The sequence below is a fragment of the Siniperca chuatsi genome, linkage group LG5, assembly GCF_020085105.1.
Source record: "Siniperca chuatsi isolate FFG_IHB_CAS linkage group LG5, ASM2008510v1, whole genome shotgun sequence".
In the NCBI taxonomy this organism is placed as follows: domain Eukaryota; kingdom Metazoa; phylum Chordata; class Actinopteri; order Centrarchiformes; family Sinipercidae; genus Siniperca; species Siniperca chuatsi.
Window position 1 is genome coordinate 27,126,005 of NC_058046.1, and position 16,885 is coordinate 27,142,889.

Sequence of the window (16,885 nt, forward strand, 5' to 3'; positions counted from 1 at the left end):
GCCTGCAGGGTCCTCCAGGGCCCGGACCTCTGTGATCCCATTACACCAGTGGCACCAGGACACTCCAGAATGTAAAACCTCCAGTGTACTGGTAAAACGTCATACATCCAGCATGACGAAATGCAATCATCATTTTTACACTTGATTTTTGCTCTTGAAATGCCAAAACAGGGTTCAATTTACACTTTAGTCAAGATAGACTTTCTTTTAGCAGAATACAATGTTGATTATTAAGCTAAAAAACAAAGTGACAGTCAGAGATATAAGGTCTGTGTTGGACACCAGTGAAAGACAGTGAAAGTGGAACCAGGCCAGACTGACAATAATAATAATAATAATAATGATAATACAAAACTTTATTTATAGAGCACTTATCAAAACAAAGTACATAGTGCTTCACAACAAGAGAAATAAAATACCACAGTGAATGATGACAAAGAAATAAAATACATAATACACAAAAGCAATAAAATAAACAGCCCGTTCAGGTAAAATCAGGATATGCTTTCCCACTACTAAACACTTATGTCCCTTTAGCCTACTTATATGGAGGGGGAAAATGTCACTTAGAAGCAGTTCAGTTCAGGAAGTGGACCAAAGAGCAGACAAGACACACGAGGACATGGTATAATAAACAAAAGATTACTTGATTTACTTACTACAACGGAATATAATACAGCAAAGGGCAGGTGAGAAGTCCAGGTAAATGTCCAACAAAGGTTAATCCATAAAAAATCCAAGAACAACAGGGAAATGCAGGAACATGGGGAGAACACAGAGGCACAGGAAAAAGACTGGGAAACAGATACAGGACTGAGGAATAAAAGCAGAACTAATGCAGATGACCTGACAATTGAAAATGAGAAGAGATACTGACTAAATACTCACTGAGGGAAGGACAACTTGACACAGGTGCAACTTATCAGGACAGGGCCAACAATTTAAACTGGCGGTAAAAGCAATCAAAGACAGGAAGTAAATATACACAAGACACATGAGGCAGAACACTTACAAAATAAAACAGTAAATAACGCAACTAAACCCCAAAACCACAGCAGGAAGCACTAAACCAGAGCCTGTTTAAAAAGTACATATTTATATATATATCATTAATACTATATTTTCAAACATTTTTACTATTTCCAGGTATACTTTTAAGTCATGCCTGAAAAGTCAGAAGAATAAAAGATGAGATACATTGTCACAAAACTCTAACTTTATTAATAAAAAATACACATCCGCTTTTCAACACCTGCTAAAATATGCATTCGTGAACTGAATCATAGTAACTGTAATTATAGTAGTTATCCTAAAATATAAGGGCTATAAGGAAAATAAATAATATTAAATGTATATATCAGTGGAAGATTGATTAAACACACCTCTTCTTTTTCAGCCTTTTTTTTTAATAGCATTGTCGTTCATATGCACCTGGTATAAGCTTCCACTCTTGGCTACTGAGCAGCACTACTACTAAAGAAGTGCACCAAGAGAGCTTAAGTCATTTTATTACTCCACCAGATTTTCGTACTTAGTGCAGAAATCACAAAGACAACTTTCTAGTCACCAGGCAACCTCTTCAATCTCTAGAGTACCAGCCGACCATCTGTGGTTGGCATGATTTGAACATTTTCTGGCAGAATAGAAGTTGTCAGTGTGGTCTGAATGCCCGCTTTAAATTAATGGTTATTGAGGAAAGTACACAGGATATTCTTATGTCTTCTAAAAGACATATGCAGCAATGATGGTGAGGAAGATGAAGACTGAGAGAAAATGAAACAAACAGCAGAAAAAAAAAGATGAAATGCAACTGAAGAAAAGAGCTATGGTGATTGAGATATATTTCCATTTAGATGGGAGAGCAGAGTATTTTTCTGAGGAGAGGGACAGCATTTTGATGCGAATCGCTTTGCAAAGTCATCATGGTAAAATATAGCTTGTATTTTGCATCTGCATGAGTTTGAATCCAAACTTTCAAGGAGTACATTATAAAAACTTTCCCAAACCCTTGGACTCAACCTCCCGGGCAGACATCAAAAAGAAGCTGTAATGTAATCTTGTTCTGAGAGAGAGAGAGAGATGTGAAATTGAAGCGATTATTTCATCTTTGTGTCTTGAACGAGAGTGTGTGTGATTGTATTGAGCTGCTCTCAGGCTTTGTGGTTAACCAGCAATTTCAACATTTTTGGGATCGTGATCATTAGCTACGTCTGTGTTCTTACACTAGAATGAAACTCAAATAGAGATTAAGAGTTTAAAGTTTTAGCTTATTAACACATAAAGTTGACACAATGGAAAAAACACCTTGTCTTTTTGTCCCTTTGTGCAAATAACCTCAAGGGAAAAGAATAACAAGTCACTAAACACTGGACATTTTGTAAACCAAGTGACAAAAAAATATAATAGCTCCGAAGCAGGACATGTCCTGTAAGTGACAGTAGCGTGTTTTAAAGTAATGTTTCACATTTATCTTTAAACAGTGCATTAACGTGTAATAAATACTGTATGTTCAGTACAAATGTTTGCAAAATAAAGAACAAATTAATCTGAATACCAAAATGAATTCAAAGCAGTATTCAGTGTGTTAAGTGCATGTACTAGTGTACAAGTAATTGTTTCTAGTACATGTACTCATGTATTTCTGTGTGTGCGTGTGTGTGTGTGTGTGTTTATGCCTCCAACATGCAGAGTCATTCCTCCATCAGCAGTTTGGGGGACCTTGGGGTTCATCTCAGTGGCAACGTCATCACCTTATTGATGCACCAATCAATGTCCTGTACCATCCATCACCATGGAGATGCAGAGGTCTAGCATAGAAATATAATTTCAACTTTGTTGTGAGTCAGTTGCTTCATAGGTTTTAAATGTTTATAGTGTTTTGTGCTTTCTTTTTACATTAAAAGCTAAACTAGTATAAATAATTATACTGTATGGTGCAACATGTTTGGATTTAAAGGTTGAGGAAAGGATGTGTAATTATGCAAGTAAGCAGGATGTATAATCAATATGGAATATATTATACCACAGAATGAAAAACAAATTTGAACCTAGTCCTGCTTGAAAATTGTTTATGTGAAGTGATTTCCTCTGTGACTACAAATGTACAAGCTAAACTTTTTTACTGTATATTTGCTCAGCTGCAGCACACTGACTTATCTTCAAGAAGAAGTGTTTAGAAATCAGGGTTTGTTCCCTTTTCAGCTTCTGAACATTTCAATGAATGGGTGAGTTGACTGAGGAGGCTTGCGTCTGAATATTTTATTTTATTTCACCTTTATTTTACCAGGAGAGATCAAAAATCTCTTTTACAAGAGAGACCTGGCCAAGGTAGCAGCCATTCAAAATCACAACATATTAAAAAGCAAAATATACAAGATGATATAGCTACAAAAATCCACAATAAAACAGCTATTCAAACACAGTGGCCTCTCAAGAAAAACAACCACATGCCTCAATCAATGATGGCCTTATATTCATCAATGGATGTAAATGTGTCAGATTTTAGATCTTTTACAGATTATTCCATGCCCAAAGTGCATAGGAAAATGCAGTTTTCCCCAGATCTGTCAAAACCCGGGGTACATTAAATAGCACCCACTTGGAGGAGTGTAGCTGGTAACTACCAGAGCTGACGGTACAGAGAAGGGTACAGAGGTAAGCTGGAAGTTTACCCAGTATCGCTTTATAGATAAAAATATACCAGTGCTGTTGTCTGCAAGTGGTCAATGATGATGCCAACCAGCCAAATCATAAAGAATGCAATGGTGAGTAAGGGACTTTGCATTTGTAATGAAACGTAAAGATGCATGGTACACTGAGTCAAGGTTCCATAAAATGAAGGAGGCTGCATGCATATACATGATGTCACCGTAATCAATCACAGATAATATGTGGTTCTTCTGTATGAGATTAACATATTGTCCCAAACTAAACGTGTATTTGTTGGAAATGTTTTCAAAAGCATGAATCGTTGTCTACTGATGAGAAGAAAACAGTGGTAATAGAGATGAGATTAGGTCCCAGTGTGGCTTTTTCTTACACTACTAGCTGTTTCTATTTAACAACCCATAATTTACCATCATATTGCAATTTGTTTTTGTCTAATTATACTGTAATTACAGAAGTGATGAGGCAGTAATTTACAGAGTTGCCATGATTGGTGAGTGAGTGTAATTAAGGAGTATGATATGCATCTGCCAAGTTTCAAGGTGGTTCTGTCATTACCTGCCCACTGCCTTTGAACCTTTTAAAACCTGATTCTGTTGAATCTTCCACCCTACTTACAGAGATAAAACTACAAAGCGTTGTCTTTGATAGCAGCTGACTATTCCCATGTCTTTTTATTGTACCTGCATTTAAAGGTGGATGGCTTTGAATGCATAATTTCAAATTCTCTCTATTCTTGTATAAAATATAGGCTGCCTTTGTCTTCCCTATTTCTTTCCTCAACTATAGATAGGCGGAAAAGTGATTCCTTTTCCCAAAGATTTTAAGGAGGGAGACAGAGCAATGTAGAGAGAGATTAATGCATCAAATGATAACAATCTCCATACAGCAAAAGGCTCTTTTGTTGCCGTTAATCATTGAGTGTGTGTGTGTGTGTGTTTGGCCCTCTGAATAATGATGACTGCATCATTTCCTCTTTATCCATCTTGGAAAGTAGAAAGAGGTTGAGGAGGCAGAGGGAGGGAGTTGGGAGTAAACAGCAAAGTAAGTGGAACAAAGTGGAGTAGTAGAAGGAGTGTAGGCAAGGGGAAAGGAAAGATGAAGTCCACTGCTTTTTTTGTTTTGATAAATTCTTTTTCCATTTACTATGACAGATTCATTTGTTACAATAGTGATTCTGTTTAAAGTCAGTTCATGAAAGCTATAAAATTTACTGATTTTAACTTGAGAGCTGCTCAGAGTATGCAGCATTTTATCATAATGACCAGATTATCTCCATTAGGCCAGTCACCAAAGGCCAGTGTCCACGATGTGTTTTGTGAGATAAGTGTTTTGATGCTATCATTTTCTTCAGCATGCTCTGCCCACCACAGATGCAGTTGAATTAAAAGTAATGTACAGTAATAATATATGGTAACAGACACTTATATGTCTATGTGTGTGTGTGTGTATGTATGTATGTATGTATGTATGTATATATGTATATATATATATATATATATATATATATATATATATATTTCCAAATACAAATTCCAAAATACACAGCTAAAAGTATTTACTACTAACAAAGTTTCTTTTTACATTCAGTGTTACTCACCAAAATGCATTGTGTGTATCTTTGAACTTTGAGGTCTAACGAACGTGTTCATAGCAAATCATTGGCTGGAATGAATGCGTGCACTTGCATGCATCATGCACATGTATGTGCGTGTGAATGAGAACAAACAAAACTCCTTTCACTGGTCACATTCAAGATAAATTGAGTTGATTTTAATTTTTTTTTTATCAAAGTCAAAAATCACTAATTGCTGAGCTGTCCATCTTGAACATTTTTTAGTTGTGCATTATGTAATACTATATTTCTTAACTGTCACATATGTGTTTTTATTTGGCCTTAAAGTAAGGTTTGACGCTAAAATCAGGAGAAGATGGAAAATGGAGACGACATTTGTGAACTGTGTAGTTTTGAAACATTCTAGGGGAAGTCTGCCATTATCAGATAAACTGTAGAAGATATTTAAGAAGCAATGAGATGATGATTGGAAAACAGGGAGGAGGAGGTGGAGACGGTGGGGTGGGAGGCTTGAGAAACAGGAAGCGGTACGACTAGGGCCTCAGACACACCTGCCTCTGCAGTGGCGATAACTCTTTTTACTACAGAGATAACTTTACACAAGCCCCCTTTTTCAGCCTCAGGGGAACACATCTACTGATTGGGGGAACAACGGGGGAGAAATGAGGAGGAGGAGGAGGGAGAGAGAGATAGCATGAAGGACTCACTCGATGCCTCCTCCCCTCTCTTTTTAGGACCCTGAGGCGTTCTTATCACACCTGTTAGAAGTCTAGCAGCACTCAATGCCACTTTTCCGTGTACTTCTCTGCCTGTCAATTCAATCTTCATCCTTTTTTTTCTTTGTGTCTGTCTTTCTCATTTAAAATTAAGTTGTTCTAGTGCTTGCAAGTATTTAGTCACCCTCCCTCACTCTGTATGTCTTCGAAGCTGATTGTGACTATTTTCATGTAGTTTATCTTTCTGTTAGAAAATAACACTTAGTGACATATTCTTTCCATATCGGTTTCAGTACACATTTATCTTTTCACTCTCATCTCCTCCCACTGTCAACTTAAAATACTTAAGATTAAGTCATACTGGATATTGTACAAACCTTTTATTAATGACTACTAAGATTTAAAATCACAGTTGACTCACTAACCCTTGTTGGCCTATTAGAAGGCTCGAAACCAGTGATCCTTTACAAATTACTTAATTGACATTTGTAACTAATGATTAGGACCAGTAACCTTTATTAATGACTTGCCAGCATTAACTCACAATCATTTTGTTTAACATTTTATTTTTATTTAAAGAGCACACTGATGCCAGTCTCACCTTCTAAGCCTTCATTTATGCAGTTATAAAGTGTATGTTTATCTTCCGGATGAAATACTGTGGCTAAAAACACAAAGCAAGTCTCATTTTCGAGTTGGATACACACCAGCCAAAATCATTTTTCAAAACCTAGCAACCCTAAAGTTGTTCTTGTTAATAGCCTTTAACTGTTCTATACATTTGGAGTGAAGTTTTGGCCAGACATGACTTTTCTCAAGCTGCTTAGTTAAGGTTACGGACATGGGTTTTAGATCAAGGTTAGAATTCAGATTAGGTTTGATGTAGTTAAAGAAAAGCTCCACTGTGAATCTCTTTTGAGTATGAAATATTCAGGGCCTGTAGGATTGAAAGGTGCCTCTGAAAAGTTGATGATGATCTTGTAGAATATGATGCATTGCTGTAGATTAAACTACCCAACAGCATATACAATACTTAAAATTAGCTCAAGCTTAAACATCTACAGCAGTAAAACACTGACAGGGATCATTTTACTGCGCAATGAGTACTTGGGGTTGGTATTAGTGCTTTTGCTTAAGTAATGGACCTGAATACTTCTTCCTCCTCTGGTTAGCACACCCACAGCCTAGCTGCACCTGCGTTACCGGCCAAGCCTTCCCCTGTAATGAAGCTAGCCTTTCCCTTATGTTATTTTAGTCAGCCATAAAGTGTGTAGATGAACTCAGGTTGCAGTATAATAGTTACTGGACGGCTGTGTGTTGTGTTTGCTGACACAGAAAATAAATAAAAAGTCCCTGTTCATGTGATGTTAATACGGCGTCTTTGTGTACTCTTCACAGCACAGTTGCTGCAGACTGTGAACAGCTAGCGAGTTAGCAGCTTGGGGGCTGAGGCTAAAGTAAATTAAAAACCGGAGGTCTCCCAAATACGTTCTGTGGGTAGAGGAATCAGAGCAATCAGATGATTGATCACGTTTCTCTTGTGATTTTTTTTTTTTTCAGCAGAGCAAAAAGTTAGCTGTTAACTAGCTAGCTGTTCACAGACTGGACTACTGCTGCAAAGAGCAGAAGACACCATAGTAACGTTATATAAACAGGGACTTTTTATTTATTTTCTGTGCTAGCAAATGCAACACACAGCCTTTCAGTAACTATTATACTGCAACCTGAGCTTATCTACACATTTTATGGCTGACTAAAGTAACATAACAACCCCTCACAGGAATCTTGAATATGACGATGTGGTCATCTGCTATCGCACATTAATTAATATTCAAATATATTGAATATATTCGATATATCGCCCAGCCCTATGCAGCTATAGTCAGCTTGGATTCAAAGCAGTTGCAATGGCTCATAAAGAAAAAAGTCCAGTTGCATCAAATTGTCCATAGAAACTTCTCAAACCAGTCCAGCAACATAATCAATGTCTCCATCACTTATAGTTTCTTTACAACATACTTCTTCCATATTGCGCTGTCACTTCATAGCTTTGAAGCTCCGGCAGAAGTAATGTATTTACCATTTTATTGGTGTTTCTGTGGAATATTCCTTTACGCTATGAAGTACTGAGAATTAACCTTAGAGATTAAAGGCAGTTTGTCACGGGTGCAGTGAGAATAATGTTCCTTTAAGACAAACTGTTACAGACAAACATGGAGACCTTCAGACAGACATCTTAGACAGGCAAGGCATCCAAAGCCCTATACAGACAGGTTGATGTAATGAATAGAAGTCAGATTGATTTTGGCATGGCCACACAATGTCCTCTGTGTATTGTGGCATTGAAAAGATCTGCCACGCCCTGACATCTTTGATTCCTGTAGATCCACCGTTGGCTCTGAAGCCGGCTAACAATCAGAGCTAGGGTAAGAAGTTGGCAGGCAGCTGCCAGGAAGGAGTGGAGGAGGACAGAGAGAGAGAGAAGTGGAAGCAGAGGAAGAGGGAGGAAATAGAGGAGAACAGGAAGCAACAGAGAAGAAGAGGACACAGGGGCTGTTGAGGTGATGTGGAAGGAAAAGGAGGAAACAGCAGAGCACAAGGGGAGGAGATGGAAAAAGGAAAAAATGGAACTGTGGAAGAGAAGTGGAGGCCAGAGCGGGAGGAGGGAGTGCAGAATTGTTTTCACACATAAGTGGAAAATCTCAATCTGTTAAGGCAATTTGACTGTGCAAGACATATTAACACCACAACTGAAGTTCCATGCTGACATATTGTGTGAACAAGAGCAGAACAGTACATCTACAGTATGGGCATACACAAAGCCAGGGCACTCTTGACATATGTGATTTCTAATTTCTGACAAGAGAGGACTTCTGACAGTAGTGGTGTCTATGTGGTCAGAATAATGTCAACAAATCCCCTAAAGATAAGAAAACCATTTATTTTAAATATTGTCTGTGTAGCCAGAGCCTAATATAGTGTATTCCTCTGTGCCATAGACCTCCAATGTTGTCCAAAAACTACTAAAAACACCTTAATGAGCCTCACTATTGCACTGGATGACATGTTCCTTCATTATGATGAGTATAAGCACTGTAGTGTATTTCCACTCACTGCCACATACACTGTGCCGTGGTGCCGTCAATACTCTCTAGTGCACCACATGTGTACTAATCCACGGCTGAAATTGCAATATTATTTTTATTCATATGTAATATTTACTCAGTTTTGAGTTATGTCTGCTGAAACTACAGTGCCATTGTGTTTCAGGAAATTAGTTAGCCTTTAAAAAAATAAATATATATATTTGTGATCAGTTTTACATTTTTATGAGATTTACATTTTCAGTGGAAAATGAATGGGCTTGGGGCTGAGAGCCACAGACAGTGCAGAGAAGTTGGAAACTATTGTGAGACGGGCTAAAACATTGTTAGTTTTGGTCTTTTCATGGGATTTGTTGACAATCCTAAAAATACAGAATAACACCTGCTTTATCCGTTAAGGCTTTGCTTTTGGGGACCACAGAAGCTACAGACACAACAGTTTTTGGAAATGAATTTGTGTGAAAGAGAAAGGAGAGTGCAGAACAGAAGCAGGGGGAGGAAAGAAGCAGTCAAAGTATGATCATTAAGAGAGCAGAGATGAAAAGGAGTAAAGGTGGAAGAACAGAGGGTGAAATTGTACCATGGTCATCTTGTCAGTGAACTGAATTAGACTTGATACTATAAACTTTTGCTGCCTTCTTCTACAACAGTCAAGGCACTGCTCCTTCTCTCAAACTACTACGGGGAAACCAGAGTTGTTGATTTTCATAGACTGTACTAATAACCAAAGAAAACCAGGTGTGTAGGAGGAAACAGTTTCGTCACATGCTTTGGTATTAAAGTGACAAGTAATTTTTGTGAAACTTAGTGCTGAGTAATGTATACTAATATGATTGAACCTACACCTACACATAATTATGGCAAGCCTTTAGATTTGCTGTCCTAAACAATATGGACGGCAAAATAAGAAAAAATTCTAGGAAGCAGCCCTCTCTTAAGCGCCTTATCAAAGATCATGCCAATTAACAGTAAACTGGTTTTTTTTTAATGGCCAGCATTACTCTGTATTATTCTCTTACACAGAGCTCTATGCTAACTTTTTTCCCAAGGAGTACATGTGGTCTTAAATGAAAAAATGTAGGAGCACACATAGAAATTTAGGAGCACAGTGAAAAATGTTCAACAAGTTGTGACTCAAATACTCGCACTGTAGAGCCCTGTTACGTACTGATACTGATTTCTTTTGACCCCTGCCTTGACTGCTCTTAGAGCCTTTTATCTCTTCTTGGCAATTAGGCCACCTAATTTTGCTTCCTTCCTGCTGGATGTGTAAAAAGGAATCCAGCTTGTTAACTCGTTCATGCTAACACATGTTTGCAGCTTGTTGCACTGCCCCTCAAGTGGCCAAAAAACTCAATTAATACAGGTTTAATGCACAGATATAGTAGTATCAGTCTTCTCATAACCACCATAAACAAAGCAAATAAGTGTATTTCCCAAAATGTTTACCTATTCCTTTGAATAAAACAGAAAAAAAATCACTCTTTGTTCAAAGATTTAAGCTAGTAACCAAGTCAACTTTACAATCTGTACAGCATAAGACACCTTCTGTCCTTACCCCCTTGATTTGGATAAGGAACAACTCCCCCCAGAAAACCCCTTTTTACAGGGGAAAAAAAGTGGAAGAAACCTCAGGAAGAGCAACAGAGGAGGGATCCCTCTCCCGGGACGGACAGACATACAATAAAAGTTGTGTGTACAGATTAGACCAACATAATAAAATTATAGAATGGACAATCATGATGACAAAGTTAGGAAATAGATTGTAACACATATGAAGAATGGATCCAAGAAGACGTTGAGTACTTCAGGTGTTGCCAAACAGATAGGACCTGAGCCACACGACCTCCTCTCCACCATGGAAAGGAGCCAATTTAGGTAATCCAGGGCTCGACATTAATGCTTGCCCCGGGCAAGTAAACTCTGTGTTCAGGCAAATGGAATGCCTCATGCGGTTATCCAATCCGGCAACTGAAAAATAAATGTTATGTCTTTATCCATTTTTTTGAAAATAGTTATTGTTGTTGTTAACCGTCCACTAGCACATCCATGATGCCTTGGTGGCAGCTCTGACCTCAAACGCACTGCACAATGGAATAAAGAGCGACCATCTTGTTGGGGTTTTTTGGGCAATTTTTGTCATTTTATTTTGTTAATTTAATGGTCTGCCTCAGAAGAACGAGTGAGAGCCGCTGCTCAGCGACAGACTCATTCAGCAAGCTAACTCAGTAGCACAAAAAGGCCAGCAACGGCAGAGAGAGGCAACAGGGAAACCGTAGAACCAGAATATTTTCACATCTAACTTGGTGAACTAAGGGTTTATTTCGACCAAACCAGAAGTGGTGATTGTTGGAACAATGGAAAGACTAACCAAGACGGTTTAAGTGAGTTTTCTGTTGTTTCTGTTGAGTTTGAATGAAGTGTGTTTTGATGCGTTAACAAGGAAATTAAGCTAGTCTTAATTTGGTGAAAGAGAGAAATCTGAATTCAGAAGGTTTACGGTTGTGTTTTTCTGTTTAGCAAAAGGAAAATGGGTGTAAGAATATATCGGCAATCGTTGGTTGTTGAGCTGACGGTGGCTGGTTGGAAAACTTTAACATATCGCCCAACCCAAACTTACCTGTCAGTCACTTACCTGTCAGTAACAAATGTCTTAGCTAGATAACTTTACAGCTTGCTAGCTTTTTTACAGCAACCTCACAAGTTGATACTGGTCATTTAATTTTATTAGTCAGAAAGTGGTAAAAATTTTCATTTCAAAGAGTTTTGCATCAAGGTACATTTCCATTTTGAGAAATGGCCAGCTGCAGACTTCACATTACCTTTCTCAGCATGTGTGCTACACATTACTATAGTCTCCTCTTTCCCTTAGACAGACAGAAAACATGTAAACTGTCTCCTTTTTTCTTTTTTACACCATCAGTCTATTGACCAACAGTGTGACTACAATTTTATGACACAGCAAAAGGACCATTGATACCACTTTACCATTGATTACTCCCCTCCCTTCAATTGCTTCTAAATCTCCATGAGCCTTACTGTAACTCCTTCTCCCACTGGACTACTATTTAGTTTGGGCTATAGAAAATAAATTAGGTCAGTCTGTTCCCATGGTCATTGGCAGAATTTTATACAAAAAGTAATGCAATGTACACAAAGCCGTTTATTGACCTGGGGGAAATTCAGCTTAAGGGAAGACAAACAATAGTGCACATTGTACACAGCACTACGCCACCACAGAACATTAAAAAGAGACAGCTAGCAACAAAGTTCACTCTCTCATTATGAGTCCTGTCGTCACGAATCTCTGCTTTGATGATCATTTGATTTGAGATTAAAATTTTATCTTGTTAGTATTTAAAGAAATTACACAACAGTTGGTAACCATCGTCTATATACAGAGTAATGCAATGCATTTGAAAGAAGAAATGTGTTATTACTACAACCTTGCTGCCTTAAACTAAAACTTTTGAAATCATGTATACAGCAAGGATTTTTAAACACAGCAATAAACATGAATGAATATTATACGTCCTGTACTCTTTGACTTAAGGCGCCAGTATACATCATCAGAAGTGATTGTTGGATGGTCAATTGGCTTCAGAAGCCGTGTCCGACCATTTCTGTAACTTTAAATCTGACATTCACACCCACTTCACACAGTGATTGGCCAGCTGTGTGGAGATGAGAAAGGAAGTGGGGTTTGAATTTCTCTCTCCAGCTCTCCTTTTTCATTCTTGACACAACTATTCCTGCAACACTATGAATGCCTTCCAGGAGAGACAGTCTGAAAATGTGCACCCGTATCCCCATATTTAAACGATTTTTTTCATTGGTTTATTGCAGGCGAGACGGGGTGCCTCCACTATAAAATGCTGTGGAAAATCATGTGGTATCTGGTGTTCCTTTGCTCTTTAGGAAGAATTACAGGAATAGAAATCTGGTGATCCAACAGTGAATCATTTAGTTAACCTGCCTTTGCTGAAGTGGGGAACAGCACCCCACATTGACTATCTCAAGGTGAATGAAGCTAAAAATCAGATAAAATGCAGTTTTATGTGCAGAATCTTTCACTAAACAAGTGTTAGCATCACAGTGTATTTATTACCATGTAGTAATTAATGTTTTCTTTAAACATATCGGGTCAATTTAAGTTTATAAAACGCATTCTAAGAGGTTTTAGAGGTGTATACTGTAAAAAATCATTAATTGTGAATGTGTTTGTCAGAACTCTAAGCATACTTGCCCACAGACTGTGACTAAATCATAGTATCTCACCACTGAATCTTGGTAAGTACTCCAAGTCTCAGTAGGGACCTGATTTTCAATGGGGCAACCCTTTCTAAAAATAAAATCACTCAATGAGGTACTTCAAGTCATTTTGGATAAAAGTGTCTGCTAAATACCATTTAGTATATTGTATTGCTGCCATTATAGCGATATGGACCACACTCTCTCGCTGCCCACTGACTTCATCCATTCCCAGTGGGCCATCTATCTGTCCATTGACTGCCATTTAGTGTCAGCAGGGCCATAACTCGTTAGCGGAATGACGTTCAGACACTCAGCAGCTCGTTGCAAAGGCCAGGGGTTAGATGGCTGTTGAGGGGACACTTCACTCTCTCCCTTTCTGCTCCCTGTTAGTTTATCCACCTTGCTCTTACAGATACTCACTGTTCTCACTTGCTGTACACACAAAGTTACTTGCTCTGTCTGTTGCCTCTCTTACCCTCTCCCCGCTTTCCTTTTACTTTAACACTGCCTTTATCTCTGTTTCTCTAATGCACAGACATTTACTGTATAGATGTGGGTGGGGTTATTAACAGGCATGAAGAGTGCATATGGCCCACTTTAAATAAATAATATAGTAATGCCCAATGTCTTTTTGCTGTTATTTAGCAAGTAGTTTTGCCAACTTTTTAAGGTGTTTTAGTGACTTTTTTGAAAAAAGGCGACTCACGAAATTACTTCAACAAGATATTCTTTGCGACTCAGCGGCTTGGCTACTTGCGTAAGGTGACTTTAGAGAGCTATCTTGGTTGCCTGAAAAGCAATGTGACTAAAACATGAGAAGCTGCACAGTGTGACCCATTAATTACTGATCACTGTTGCTGTATTCTTTTTTGTATTCTATTTCTTTTCCACAAACGGATTACTTAATGTAACGTGTGTTGTATACAAACAGATACTGTTACCATTAAGAGTAACCAGAGTAAAGAGGTTTTGTGATAATACCAGGTAAAACAAACAACAATTTGAATTCTAAAAAAAGCATCTTGGTTGCACACAAAAAAAGGCAAACTGACTATATACAAATGAGTGTAAAAAAGTGTGTGTTTAAAAAAAGACGAATATACGTGCGAGAAAGAAGGTGTTATTGTGAAGATCTGTTTTAGACACAGATGGAAAGAGTGAACAAGAGAGAGGGAGTTGGGATGAGTTTTTTTTTTTTTTAGCATGACTAGCCAAGCAAGACCATTGATTCCACTCCTCACTTGCTGAAACACAGAGCAGACAGAATGTCAATCAATCGGGCTGTCTTTTTCCTTCTTCATGCCCCTTTATTTTTTCTTCCATCGAACATCACTCACCATATCCCCCCTCTTCCCTGGACAGTATTTAGTCCATCCTTCAGTGTGGTCAATATCAAATGTCATATTCATCTTTAGCCGTGTTGGTTTTTTATCTCTGTGTGGAATTGAGGGTTTTGAAGGGTTATGGTACAACAGAGGTTGATAGATTCAAGTTGCATTGTAAAGAAAATGTCCATTAAGCTGTCCCTTGACTTAAATAATAATGGATTTAAACTGTGTATGATAGTGGCTGCTGCACAAAATAAACATGGGCCCTGTAGAATAAAAAAAAGCTTGTTTTTCCATCCCAGTGTAATTCCTCAGGTTTGCTGTGAATTTGACCACAAGTAAAACAAACAGCGATTTGAATTTTGCAAATACAAGACCCAAAACAACATTATGCTCGCACACAAAAAAGACGAGACCTCACTCTCAGGGTGAAGACAAAATTGAAGATGAACCTTGCTGTGTTTGTTTCCCTGCTGGTGATGATACCATTCCAGGCCGAAGCTGGTTCATATGTCGGTAAAAGCATGTGTGAGTGGCAAATGGCCGTGGTCTTACAGGGGATGGACGTCAAACCCAAATCCCTATTTTGTGGTGAGTTGTTGGCTATCTTTCTCAGAATATAACTAAACATAAAATGCTGGTTTTGATGCAGTCCTACTTATGATATGACTAGTAAACATAATAGTCATATTAGCAAAGTTTTTACAGTGGTGTGAAAAAGTGTAACTTTTAGTAGATGTACAGTACATGGATGGATGTATAAAATCCAAATCTATATGGGTACAGGTAAATTTTATAAAAAGGTCATAATAGGGTTTTCTTGTTAAACCAATTTTGGAAAATTGGAAAGTTTTATACATCCACCCATGTACTGTACATCTACTAAAAGTTACACTTAATGATATTCCCTATTATGTAAATTGTGTGAACTATTTGAATAAAATAAACACGATATAGTAAGGATTCGTGCTAAAATCCTTTACTGTATAAAACTTACTTACAGATATAATGATTTAACAATATGTTAATATTTATACATCTCCCCTTTTATACACAGGACAATCACCAACAATATTTCTTGTTCTGTGATAATTTTTCCCCGACTTGTTTGTAAGTGAATAGTTGTTCTCCATGTGATTATTATAAATAAGATAATTTACATTTCCCAATTTGATCAAACATAGGTGAAAGTTGGCAGTGACACCCAAAAGACCAAAGTCAATCGTTCAAATGCCAACCCAGGCTGGTGGGAGAAGTTACAATTTGAACCTGTCACCAGCCATTTGATGAGAATAGAGGTCTAGGAATCTGACGAGGGAATTCATGGTGATTATGACCGATTGGGAGCCTGCATGGAGCCACTGATCTCCGGAGGTCAAAATTATTGCAGTATACAGTGAAGGACTTTGGTTCCGTCAAGCTCTTTTACAAGTGTAACTAAATGTAACAATTGTACAATTTGAAGTGAAGAAAATATACCTTCTCTTTCATTCAGGGGATTTTCTTTCCACAGTATTGTTTTTTTGATTCTTTGTTTGTTTCAAAATGGATGTTTGCTGTTTTGAAACAATATTTTCAAATGCCACCATGTACAAAATAGCTAATATTGTCTGCCTCTGACTTTTGGGTGACAAGTCGTTAAACTGGTGAAAAATGAACACAAATCCATCACCTTCATTTATGTCATTTGAAAACTGTGTTAAGACAGCATTTTTTCTATGTACTGTTGGCTTTTTAGAAACTGCAGCAGCTCAATATCTTTTCTGCACAACTATAATAACTTTTCACTGAAAGATAGAATTCTGTTCTACATGAGAAAGTGAATGAATAAAATCAAATTCATTCACAAATTCAAATCAAATTTGTTTTAAATGTGTTTGTTAGAGCACTTGTAACAGTAATGAAATGCTTTACAGAAAACAAAGGCAATAAAAAGAAAAGTTCATGTCAGTAAACTATCACACATACCTCTGCGCGCCACTGAAATAACATTTAATCATTAATTAAGCGGATAGTTCAGGAGAAATAAGACATTTCCATGCTGCCAAGCCAAGTTTAACGTGAAAGAGATAAATAAACCACAGGCAGCCCAGGACCTGAATCAGAAGATAGTTTTCATTGAGCAGGTGGGATGTGAACCCTCAAACTGAGCACCATCAAAACCTTCATGTGCAACGGAGAAGAGAATGTGTTCAGTACTGACATAAACAGAGGAAAAACCTGTCAGGAGCCAGTTTAGAT